At 35.3% G+C, this 12668-nt stretch overlaps 1 protein-coding gene across 1 annotated transcript in view; it reads left to right on the plus strand.

The window, feature by feature from the left end:
• Positions 1–6985: 6985 nt before the first annotated feature.
• LOC143239343 (serine/threonine-protein kinase SIK3-like) overlaps positions 6986–12668 on the plus strand; it is a 104900-nt gene continuing 99217 nt past the window's right edge. The window contains exon 1 of the mRNA XM_076480331.1: positions 6986–7136. The gene's annotated coding sequence lies outside the window, so the exon portion shown is untranslated. The remainder of the gene's footprint in view (positions 7137–12668) is intronic.

Raw genomic sequence — 12668 nt, forward strand, 5'->3', positions numbered from 1 at the left:
AGAGTTCCAGATTAGGATATATAAATCTCACTGGTGGAAAAAATGTATTAAAACAATCTTAGTCGTAAAGATAATCTGCCAGATAAGAAAGTTGCGATTGCTCCACCCACGATTTGATGTCCAATGAGGCGGGAGAAGAGACAGAAGTGTTGGAAAGGTGTTTCAAACACTTCCAAAGGGTGTCAACAGTGTCTTGAAAATCAACAATTTCCTGGCCAATGGAGAGCAAGATTGAAAGAGGATGGGAAGCATACATCCCACCGATCTACCAAATTCGTTCCACCCAACGTTAGAACAGGTGATAGAAGAGTATTGGCAGTAAACCTAATCCAGTATTCTTCCTGGCTTTGATATCTTAACAACCAGGCACAAAGAACAACACATTTGGAAAAAGTGTGATAACTGTGAAACACCTCCCAGCCCTATTTCTGATCCTTCTGTGACCAATGGCAGGCAAAAGTCTACCATGAATGAAGATACCATGAGAATACTTCGAGGCTTTGGAGATTAAGTGGCTGCTTGAATAATGCAATCAGTTACTGCCTTCGTGCATTTTTAATAGATGGAAGAATAATGACAGCAGGACATTTTGAGAAACTCGGCTTGCTCCAACTTTCACCATGGCACATGAGTTAAGTGACAGTGATTGTAGCCATGTCTCCCTCAAAACAATTGGAAAATTAGCAATCCCCTAAAAAAGATAAAAAAGTGAAGGTAATGGACAGATAGTACCAGTGAAAGACTGAAGAGTTGCATAAAAATCGGTGAATAAATCGGTATTGTCAAGAGAAAGATTGTGATCTAAAAGCATATGCTCCACAGCAGCATTTCCCAAATATTTCCAACTAGAGACTGATTTATTTTTGTAATATTTCACGAGTCCCGGCCTCCTCAAATACCTAAGTCTTAACATCAAGCTGGATGTAATAGTTCTATCAATACATCATCGAGTATATACTACACAGGTTTTTTTTATAGTACTACCGTAAAAAAGAAATTATACTTTGTTATTTAATCTTTACATTAACTATATATTTATTAATGCTCTTTTTTAAGAAATAAATTACCTAATGAGAAGGATGATACTGTTTTTCATCACACAGCAACTTCAAGTCAGGAGGAAAAGAAGTTAGTTTGATCCTCAAATCTGGCTCGACATCTTACCTGTTTCTGTATTTATTTATAAGAAAACTGAAGTTGAGAAGCCTAATTCACATTCATAAATTGTGACAAAGGGCATAAGAAATCTTTGAATTTTCTGGAAAATTTGGATAATGAGCATGATAGCTCAGCCAATTATTAATTAACGAGACTTGACTAAAACGGTCTTTCACTGCAGTGTCAGAGGATAATTCAATAATAGGATCAATTTGTGATTGCCTGAGTTGTAATCCTTCTCATTTTCTGTGTCAACAGTAAAAGAGTTCCACATTTTACTGCTGTCAATTGGAGGAAAATATTCCTTCAAGCATGATTTTAGCCCAAAAAGTTGCTCTTTGATTGATGAAGAAATGTGGAATGTTACGTTTTTCATTTTGGTTTTATAATTCTGTTAAAGTAGAGAAGGACATAATTTCTCTTCTCAATTAGATGTACCCACAAGTTAATTTTTTAAAAGATCTTTTCCTGGACTTTAAACTTTAGACTTAATGCATTTCAAAAGCCAAAAAATGTCACATAAATAGGTCACCTTAATTAACCAACACATATTATGAAACCTGTCTCTAAAGTCAAATATGTCACCCTTTGCTAATGGGGATTGTTGCTCCAAAGCCAAGATAATTTCATTCTTCATTTCAGTGAGTCTTTTTAAGACATTTCCTTTTGAAAACCACCGACCTTCAAATTGAAATGCCTGTGTTCACTTCCTAATTCTTTGCACAAAGCAGTAAAGGTTCTGGAAATCCAACGAACTAGATTTTATATAGTTAATGAATTTAACATGTTCTTACACAAATTTATATGCAAAAACGGCTCGTTTGGGTTGAGAAAATATTTTACATAGAAGAGCGAACAACGTTTCGACCTTCTTCGGTCATCGTCAGGTTCACAAAAAAAGAGGTAACTGACCGGAAGCTGACCACATGTTTGAAAGGGGTTGTGTAACTGTGTGTCGAAATGTAGAGGGCGGTATTAGATGTTTGAATATATAATTTTATTTATTTTATTATACGATGTACTCGATTTCATCATCGCACCGAAGGACATGGTAAACAGAATATCTAGCTTTAAAGTGCATGATGAAATCACCAGTGACCACTTCCCCATGTCATGTATGATTCACCCGCGCCACCCTGCTGTGGCGTACGTGACTCCTTCCGCATACACCTACACTAAAACAGACTGGCTCACTTTTAATGCCTCTCTGGACTCATACCTACCCCATCCAATTGAACATGTAAATAACAAAACAGAAATAGAAACTATGTCGATCAAATTACAGAAGCCATAAAGAAAGCCATAAAAAACACAATTCCTAAATCAAAAAGAAAACAATCACTTATTCAATGGACTCTAACACCAGAAATTCACGCACTAATAATCAAACGCAGACAATTAAGACGAACACACTACGTCACACGCGATCCACACATTAAAACAGAAATCAATAGAACAAATACAAAAATTAAACAAGAAATTAAAAAAGTCAGAGAAAACAATTGGCATAACTTCTGTAAAAACTTAGAAAAAACCAAGAACAATCCAAAAGAATTCTGGAAAAAATTCAAGAGTATTGCTTCAGACAAAAACACAAATCACATGCTACAACATATCACACACAACAATAAAATCGCAAGAACGGACGAAGAGAAGCTGACTTATTAGCTGACTATTACAAATCCTCTTTTAGCGATTTAAACTCAGTAGATTTCGACACACAACACCAACACCATGTAAACAATTTCCTAATTACAAACCAAGCTTCATTCTTACCACGATTCCCTGGCGAAACACTAGAATCAATCAATAGAAAAATAACCATAACCGAACTAAAAATTAATATCAAAAACTTGAAGAACACTTCCCCCGGACATGACCAAATACCAAATATTATTCTGAAAAAAAGCTCCACTCTCCTACTACAACACCTCACAAACATCATGAACATTTCACTAGCGACTGGGTACTATCCTGACACGTGGAAAAAAGCCATCATAACAACGATCCCCAAGAAACAAACTAATAGAACAAATCCAGATAATTTCCGCCCAATCAGTCTGTTAAGCTGCCTTGGCAAACTGATGGAGAGAATTATCTCCAACCGTCTCCTCCATTTTTGCGAATCGAACATCCTTCCAGAATCTCAAAATGCCTCCAGGAAAAATAGACAAACAACAGATCACCTCACACGACTCACCGAATCAATCTACAAAGCTTACAACAACAATCAAGTAACCATCGGGGTATTCCTAGATGTCAAAAAAGCAGTTGACAGCGTATGGCACAACGCCATCATATACAAACAAAATCACCTGCAAATAAATCCCACGATAGTCAAATGGATTTCAAATTTCTTAACCAATAGAACAGCACAAGTAAAAGTCAATAAAACTATATCCAAATCATTTAATATAACGGCAGGAGTGTCCCAAGGATCAGTCCTCTCTCCACTTCTATACATAATTTTCGTCAGTGACATACCTTTTCCAAATCTAACATACACACACAATTCACAATACGCAGACGACATCGCAATCTGGAGCACCTCCAGAAACCCAGTAATGGCCATGTCTCGCGTACAAGAATCACTAAACAACGTCTCAACATGGAGCAACAAGTGGAGAGTCGTGTTAAATCCAACAAAAACACAAGCAATCACCTTCTATAGAAAACTAAAGAAGCAAAGGAACAATCTAGAAAAAATAAAACTATCACTTGGAAACACAACCATTAACATGAGCAAAAACATCACATTCCTTGGCGTCACTTTCGACACAAAACTAACATGGAAAAAACATGTAAACAATATACACTCATCAATCAGAAAAAGGATTTCATATCTAAAGACTATAACTGGTAAACAATCGAAATGCGCACCGAACACCATTATACAAATATACAAGGCTTACATCCGTCCACTAATAGAGTACGGATGTCAAGTAACATACAATATGTCAAACAACACACTCCAAAAAAATCCAAGTGCAACAAAACAGAATATTAAAATCTGCATTCAGCCTACCATCATTTACGCCAACAAATTATCTACACCAAATTAGCAATTTACCAACTATAAGAGATAGAATAACAGAACTTTCTCTCAAATATTATCTAAAAGCAGAAAATAGAAACAAACTAACGGCATCACTACACAAATTATCAAGTGCACCAACAAAATACATATCACCTTACAACATATTTCAAGAATCACAATCCACTCAACAAAGAATCTAAATAAATAAAATCAATGTCATTAACATGAATTCCTGTTTGTTTGTTTTTCAGATACAGGGCACACGACAGGCAAAACTTTCGGCGCCTGTCTTGTGAAAGTGGGTTTTCTCGGGGCACTCCCGTTTCCCCCCACATCAAAATCTTTAGGCATTGGATTTCTAGATCCCAGCCCAGGCAACTCTTTTGCCAGACCCTGAATCGTGCCGTTTGATTTGATCCGGATTTGAATTGTATTCATGTTCACATCTGCTCAACTTCTTCCTTTCGGAACAGGTCCCGGCCTTTCTTTCCGCTGCTGCCTTTGCCTCCACACAAGACAAGATTTAGAGAGACATCCTCCACCCAAAAAGTCAAGAATAATAACAATAATTAATTTATTAAATAAAAAAAAGACAAAAAAAACCACCACTTAATCTTAATAACAATCCACGAAAGAGGACGAAGAGGAACCACAACGTTCCTGAACACCCCGGTTGGAGAGAGAACTCTTCTGATTTCTCTCTCTCTAAACTGAACCCCTGCCACGTCAGTTTAGTTTAGTTTTACCTCTTTCTTTGTGAACCTGACGATGACCGAAGAAGGTCGAAACGTTGTTCGCTCTTCTATGTAAAATATTTTCTCAACCCAAACGAGCCGTTTTTGCATATAAATTTCTCAACAAGTGGGTTTCTCGACATCACTGATGTTCTTGCACAGTTGAATTCTAAAGTAAAGGATTTTTTTTCACACTAATGCCTCTATGTAATTGCTACAATCCATCCATTCACAGTCTGGTGCCACTGGTCAGATCCTCTGGAAAATCCTTTATGTGAACCTGCCTTTGAGAAAGCACCATTGTTACTCAATCCAACAATTTTTTTTCATTGAATAGTGTTCTGAATTATAAAATTATTAGTTAAATTAAAAATTTCGTTAGTCGTTATTCTTGTTGGAAGTGATTTATAAAACAATAAATCTTCATGAATCGTGTTATTATAAACATATCTTACATTGTACATTAAATTGGCATTATCTGCTTTGTCTGTGCTTTTTTCCTCTTGTAATGAAAATCTGACTACAGTGAGCTTGACGTATAAGAGTTTCTTCAATATTTTTCACCATATCCACAATTCTACCTTCTGTATTATTAGATACGGACAATAAATTCAACTGATTTTTTTTTTTTTTTATAAACACGAGATGTAATTATATTTACTGTAGGAAGTATTAACATTTCACCAATAGTATGTTTAGAAAAAAACTTTCATTTTTCTTATTTGTGAAACAATCTATTGGCGTACTCAAGTATTCTGGTTTCGATGGTTTCATGCTTTCATTTGATTTCATTTTGTTGAACAACAAAAAACACATAATGGCAAGTCATTATTGCTATCACCACTTATAAAACCATACTTCAAATATTCATCACAATACTGTCGAGTTCAAGAGGTCTTTGTTTTCTTTTCTTTGTTACCAGTCTGCATATCGTTTAAATGTTTATAAGTATGTCTATTACTTTCAGTGATTTCAGTTTTGCTGGAACTAGGCTGCATTTGTGCATCACTTGAGGTTTTCTTGTGTGATATATGTTTCTTCAGCCATCTATCCATATTGGAGAGGAGTTTTCTTAAAAATGAACAACTTTAAAAAAATTAGTTAGTACAAACTAGGTCACAAACAATTCACTCTCTTCTCAACTGACGCTTGTAGTATCGGCCACCAGCAAGTTGTCTGCTGCCACCTGGCGTTACCAAACTTGAGACTCGGATCTCGCATGCCTGTCAATTCTCATAAACAGAGAAAGCAAGTTTAACACATATGGAATGAAACTTCTAAAACTTTTATCTTACTTGCAGACAGGGAAAGATCGGTTTGGACTCAGCAGAGCACGTGCCTAGTTAACATGTAGTTTAAATTTACCGCATTTTACAAGAATCTCAATATTATCAAAACTTGATCTTAAACCTTCTTAATTGCACTAAGTGAGAACACTTTAATTCCTGAATTGTGAATTCTATAGTTTCGTAGCCGTAAGTAAAAACTTTCACTTTTCCTTCCTGTTATACGAGCTAAGTTAAAATACTGAGAAATTCAAACTATATTAAATGAAAATTCAAATTATAATGTACTTAAAAATATTAATTTTATTATAATATATATATATTAGCGGATTTCAATAATTTTTTTCTTTAGTATAAAAGACGGCTTGTAGAAAAGTTTAAAATGGCGGTTGGTAGTAAAAGGGTTAAAATGAATTATTTTAGTTTTCTGCAGACGGACATTTTTCTTTACATGGACTACACGCAGAATAATGGAGTTTGTAACTGTTTAATAAAAGCATTAAGATGTGATTGACCTCCCTTCCGGTGGCACAGCAGTATGTTTGCAGAATTATCAGAAACCGGATTTCAATACCCGTGGCGGGTAGACCATAGATATCCCATTGTATAGCTTTGTGCTTAACGTCAAACAAATAAACCGACTGACCATAAATCTCTCCTGGTGGCAGATAAAGATAACACACAATGAAGGTGCAATATATAGAAATACAGACTGCTACAGCCTTAAGAACATATTGAGTGGTCAAAGAGCAGTGCCACACTTTCATGAACTAATTCATCACACAATCAGCAGGTATGGTATTAGGAAAACTGCCAAAAGACGACAGCATTGACAAATGTGAGGAATATTTCCTGTAAAGAGAGATGGGATAATAGGAGTTTATCAAGGTTTTAACTGTATGACTACGACTGATTTACATCGTAAGTAGGCGTGCAACTCTCGTGAAAGTTCTTTGTAAAAATAAAACAAGTTGATGAGATAGTTTTAAATTTTCTTGCACGATCCTAAGAATATGTAGTTTTAGAAAAAGAAGACATTTAATTCTGATTTTTTCTACTATTTATAATAAAACAGTCGTTATTTGATGTTGTTATATGCACTCAGTGTCAGAATCATTCAGACGAATTGTGATTTTTATTTCGAGTATAAAAATACTATTTATCATCTTGTAGTTTTTATATTTCATTTGCGTAATTTCTAGGGCCTTCAAACTTTAATATCAAATATCTTTTTAAAGTAGATGTTTATATTCTATTTTCCATTTTCTCTATTATACCATTAACTCTAGATACTATCATTAACCCACAGCTGGAATGATTAAATTTAAGAAATAGATATATGTGTATACCTTTTAAATGTTAAAAGATTGTATTGTAATCTTTTTCTCATATGTACAATTTCACGTCTTTATATTTTCATTTGTAGTTTATTTTTGATTTTCCTTTCAATTCTTTGTCTTTTATTCTTGATGCAAGTATACCAATCTGTTCCAGCCAACATGATCCCGTGATTATAATAGTTATTATAATCTGGGCAAAGGTCGTCTAAAAACTATTTGAACGCTTGCGCACGCGAATGACGCCATTAGATATTTCCACAAGTTAAACTACATTGAGTAAAAAGTATAAAATCATAAAAGTTTCAAATATGAATTTATAAACACAAATAATACATAATTAATTACAATATAAACGCAAAATCTAAATGCAATCTGTTCAGCAAAAATGCATATAAGGTGAGAAACACCTCAAGAGAATAATGAACTAAACGTCTTTTCTATTTCATCCTACAAGTCAGTGTGTTGGTATAAGTTACTGCAGGCTGTAACTAAAGAGTACAAACTTTCCTCTTTTTATTGGTTGTAAGCATGTCATTTAACTTCAAACTGTCACCTATGTATCTCAGAACAGATTGTATGGGTATTAATACTTCTATTAACCTGAATATGACCCAGGAAAGTCGAAACGCTGTTTTCCGCTTATCAACAAAAGTATTAATATCCATACCGGCCGTTCTGAGATACATTTTTATTTCAAGTAGGTTTCTCGTCATCAAGAGAAACTGCCACCCAGCGACACAGTTTTGACTTTGGAAGTAGGCGTGGCTGACCTTAAGCTTAGAAATATTAGAATGTAAAACCCCCATTGAAAAATTCTTGGAAAATCTTCAGACACTAATAAAAGGCAGTTGGAACTTTAATTTGACCTTGTACGTCAGCACACTCTTTATTCTATTCTCACAGTATCGTATATGATAGCTCTGAGTTTGCCCCCGAAGAAGAATATTATTCTTTTTATTATTATTATCATTTATATTATTATTATACACACACACACACGTGTATGTATACATATTTTTTGCTTTTGTTTCACAGGCTCTAAATATATGTAACCCAAACAATCACCACCACGGGCGGGGCGAAGAGAAACAATACTTCTGAGCGCCCCCGGTTATATCTGATCCTGAGCTTTGGCCTGAGGTCAGATAATTTTAAACCGAATCTACTTCCACGCTCTCTACTCTGGTTCTGAAAAAGAAATGTCTACCTTTTGAAAGAGCTAGAGTTGTAAGGTTTTTATTGCATTTCTATCAAGAGTTCATGAACTTGTGTGTTTTTCTAACATACTGAGTATGTAATAGCTCGTAAAGGCAAGCGATACGTGCCAGCAATACCTGCAGTTTTAATTACTGTTTCATATGTTTTCTTTTAAAATAAAGGAATAAAACTTAAATAATATAAAACTTTATGCTATAATGTGCTTTATAATAGTAATTTCATTAAAATACATTGATATTAATATTGTTTAATTAAATTTTTAATGTAATTCAGTAAACATGTACAGAAGGATTTTTAAAATGGTGACCTTGGCATAGGGCTAATGTTATCCAAATTTGAATGAAAACTTCAAGAGTTACGCTGTACTGAACTGGTTATTTTCACATAGAAAAGGGAACACTGTGTGGAAAATACTATTGATTATGACAACAGTATTTTTAGTAGAAAGAGGTCAGTGGACCTCCGTGGAACTTGTCTAGGATAAATTAAGCAGAGCTCTGTGAGTTTAAGGAGATTTCAGTAACTGGCTGCGGAACTAATTAATAGTTTTGCGTCCCGAGAGCAAAGGAAGAGGACCTGAGCAGTCACTGGATTCAATAATAGGAATAATTAATATTAAATGGTGGAATATTTTTGGCGACTAACATTGAATTAATATAATAATAGATGGAGATCTGTCATTTGTCTAACATGGGTGTTCAGCCCAGCATGGCCAAGTGGTTAAGGTACTCGACTCTTAATCCGAGGATAGCGGGTTCGAATCTCCGTGTCACCAAACATGCTCGCCCTTTCAGCCGTGGAGGCGTTATAAGGTGTCGGTCAATCCAACTATTCGTTGGTAAAAGAGTAGCCTAAGAGTTGGACGTGGGTGGTGATGAGTAGCTACCTTCCATCCAGTCTTACAGATAGCCCCCGTGAAGCTCTACACGAAATTCAGACCAAACTATCAAGGTATTCAACTTCCAACATATCTGAGGCCACTGATCGAGGAGCACAAAGATAGTACTGATTCGATACAAAAACAGATATTCAGTGGCGTGTAGTTAAATATGTGGGACCAGATAACTGATTGGGTCGAACAAAAAATTACTTGCCATCACATAGTTGCTCATTTGATTAACCAAAAACAATCATTGCACAAACTTTCCTGGAGCACTAGTAAGTTGCACTGAGATACAGAATGAGATCAAGTAGTTTTCTCGACTCGCAATCCGAAGGTCTCGAGTTCGAATCTCCGTGTCACCAAACATGCTCGCCCTTTCACTTGTTGGGGCGTTATAATGTGTGGTCAATCTCACTATTCGTTGGCGGTGGGTGGTGGTGAGAAGTTACCTTCCCTCTAGTCTTACACTGCTAAATTACGGACGGCTAGCGCAGATAGCCTTTGTGTAGCTTTACGGAAACTGCATGATCATTGCTAATAGTAATTTTCGGAAAGAAGGTGGTCACATCACAGTTTTTTTTTCATTTCTGGCATGTGTGTGTTGTGACGCATGTCAGTGTCTTCCCATTATTATGGACAAAAAAAATGTTTGTATGCAACACTTTAGACTTTACTTCTGGATACTGGCAAATCATGCTGGCTGACTAGAGCAGAGCCAAACTGTTCTCAGCACTCTAAGTGGTCTTTACGTGTAATACTCCCACAATTTTCGAAAGGTTATATAACTTACTCACTCCTGGGGGCTACAATGAGAGAGATGTTTATTTATGTGAATTTGGGGTGTGATGGGCTTCACTTCATAATGATAATTTTGAGGCCATTTGTTTCTTTGACGGCCCAGAAAGTCTTAGACTAAAATAAACTATATACAAATACGGTTGTACTAAATTTAAATGTTACTTGTTTGTTATGAGAACTGTTATTAAGGATTCTTCAACTAAGGTGTTAATTTTTTGGTTGTCATTATATTTCATGCAACAGTACAGACAGTTTCACACTTTTAAAAGAAATAGCTAAACAAGATTTTATACCGGTCATCCTACATATCATGTACATTTTTGAGTCAAATTACTTCACAATTAATCAACAAAACATCTACGATCAAGTAAAAATAAGCAATCACACCTTTCCAGACTTAATCTGCACCAGCTATAGGAGAAAATTCATTAAAAGGGAAGGATAAACAGAAAACAAAATAAAAAGACTACAAGCTACAGTTAACATAACAATCCAAGAGAAGGAGGAGGTTAGATATACACCTTACCCACTTAGGTGAACAAAGACCTAAAGCCCGACGCCAAAAACAGCGAAGATAAAATCAAACATACTAAATACTCCCCCCCTTCCTCTCAACAAAAACATCTTGCGTAACGGTTGGAAGATTTAAAGAACAATTTAACAATTTGGAGTTCAGTTATCTGAGGTAGAATATTGAATGTAACAAGAATTTTTTCAACTCAGTATGGATTTATATAATTGCATAGTAAATCATCTAACAGGATTTCAATCCTGATGTCATTATACTACATTTTTCTAATTAGTAGTTGACAAAAATTTATCTTAAAGTGTTCGCAGTTTACTTTTTCTCTTAAAAATATTGCATGAAAAGATTATTTACATAGCTTTCAATTAAGTTTAAAACAACTAACACTTTATGGGATTTGATTCAGAGAAGATTAAACATTTGAACCAACTAAAATACGGGATTCGGTGATAGCACCTTCTTCATATCAAGAGCAAAATTATAGTAATAGTAAAAATGATGTCATATATTTAATGAAAAACAAAAATATCTCATTCACTTAAGGAATAATAGAAACAATGTTAATTTATATAATTACTAAGCATAATTAAACAATGGGACTATGATACTAAATAAGCTGGATTACATCATGGTGTACACAGTATGTTGAATGACAAAGATATTAAAAAATTGAGCTTGGATACCTCTATGGGTAAGTATTTAAAATTACAGCGTTATCTATTTAAACTCAAAAACAATATTTTATTAATAATGAGGTTTATAAAGATATTGGACCCATTGTTTCAACTGCTTTTCTTTTAGCAAAGCCACATTGAACTATCTGTCGTGTCCAACTCGGGAAAGAAATCCTTGATTTTAACATTGTAAGTCCCTAAACTTACCGCTGCCCCACTAGAGGATCCCTTTGGTTCACATTCATGCATTTTATATCGTAGCCCAAAGGCACATGAAGATAGATGCCCGATTAGTTTTTTTCAGTTAGTTGTAACGCACAAAGCTACACAATAGACTATTTCTGCTCTGTCAACCGCGACTATTGAACTTTGATTTTTAGCATTATAAGCTTAGTAAATTCTCGCTAAGCCAACGGAATCTGACAGTTTACTTAAATTATATCTAGTATTGTGCTATTTAATCACTTTTTAACTAAATTTTCTTGGTTGAAATAATTCTGCATATTAGAGGCATTATGGTCAGTAGCATTATCATCCTAGAACATGAAGTTAGCCCAGCATGGCCAGGTGGTTAAGGCACTCGATTCGTAATCCGAAGGTTGCAGGTTCGAATCCCTGTCGCACCAATGATGCTCTCCCTTTAAGCCGTGGGGGCATTATAATGTGACGGTCAATCCCACTATTCGTTGGTAAAAGAGTAGCCCAACAGTTGGCGGTGGGTGGTGATGACTAGCTGCCTTCCCTTACACTGTCTTACACTGCTAAATTAGGGACGGCTAGCGCAGATAGCCCTCGTGTAGCTTTACGCGAAATTAAAACAAACAAACAAACAAGCATAAAGTTATCGACAAACCTTTCCTCCCATGTGAAATTAGTAAGGGACGCAATTGACGCTTTCCCGGATGATATGAAGCGCAGTTTTTCCACCATGATAATTATCTGTCCGGTAGGAAATACAGTCTTACTTCATCTTTTCTCTAGGTGAACGACAAACATGAATACTACAATCAGATT

Source organism: Tachypleus tridentatus, chromosome 13 (genome assembly GCF_004210375.1).
Source record: "Tachypleus tridentatus isolate NWPU-2018 chromosome 13, ASM421037v1, whole genome shotgun sequence".
In the NCBI taxonomy this organism is placed as follows: Eukaryota; Metazoa; Arthropoda; class Merostomata; order Xiphosura; family Limulidae; genus Tachypleus; species Tachypleus tridentatus.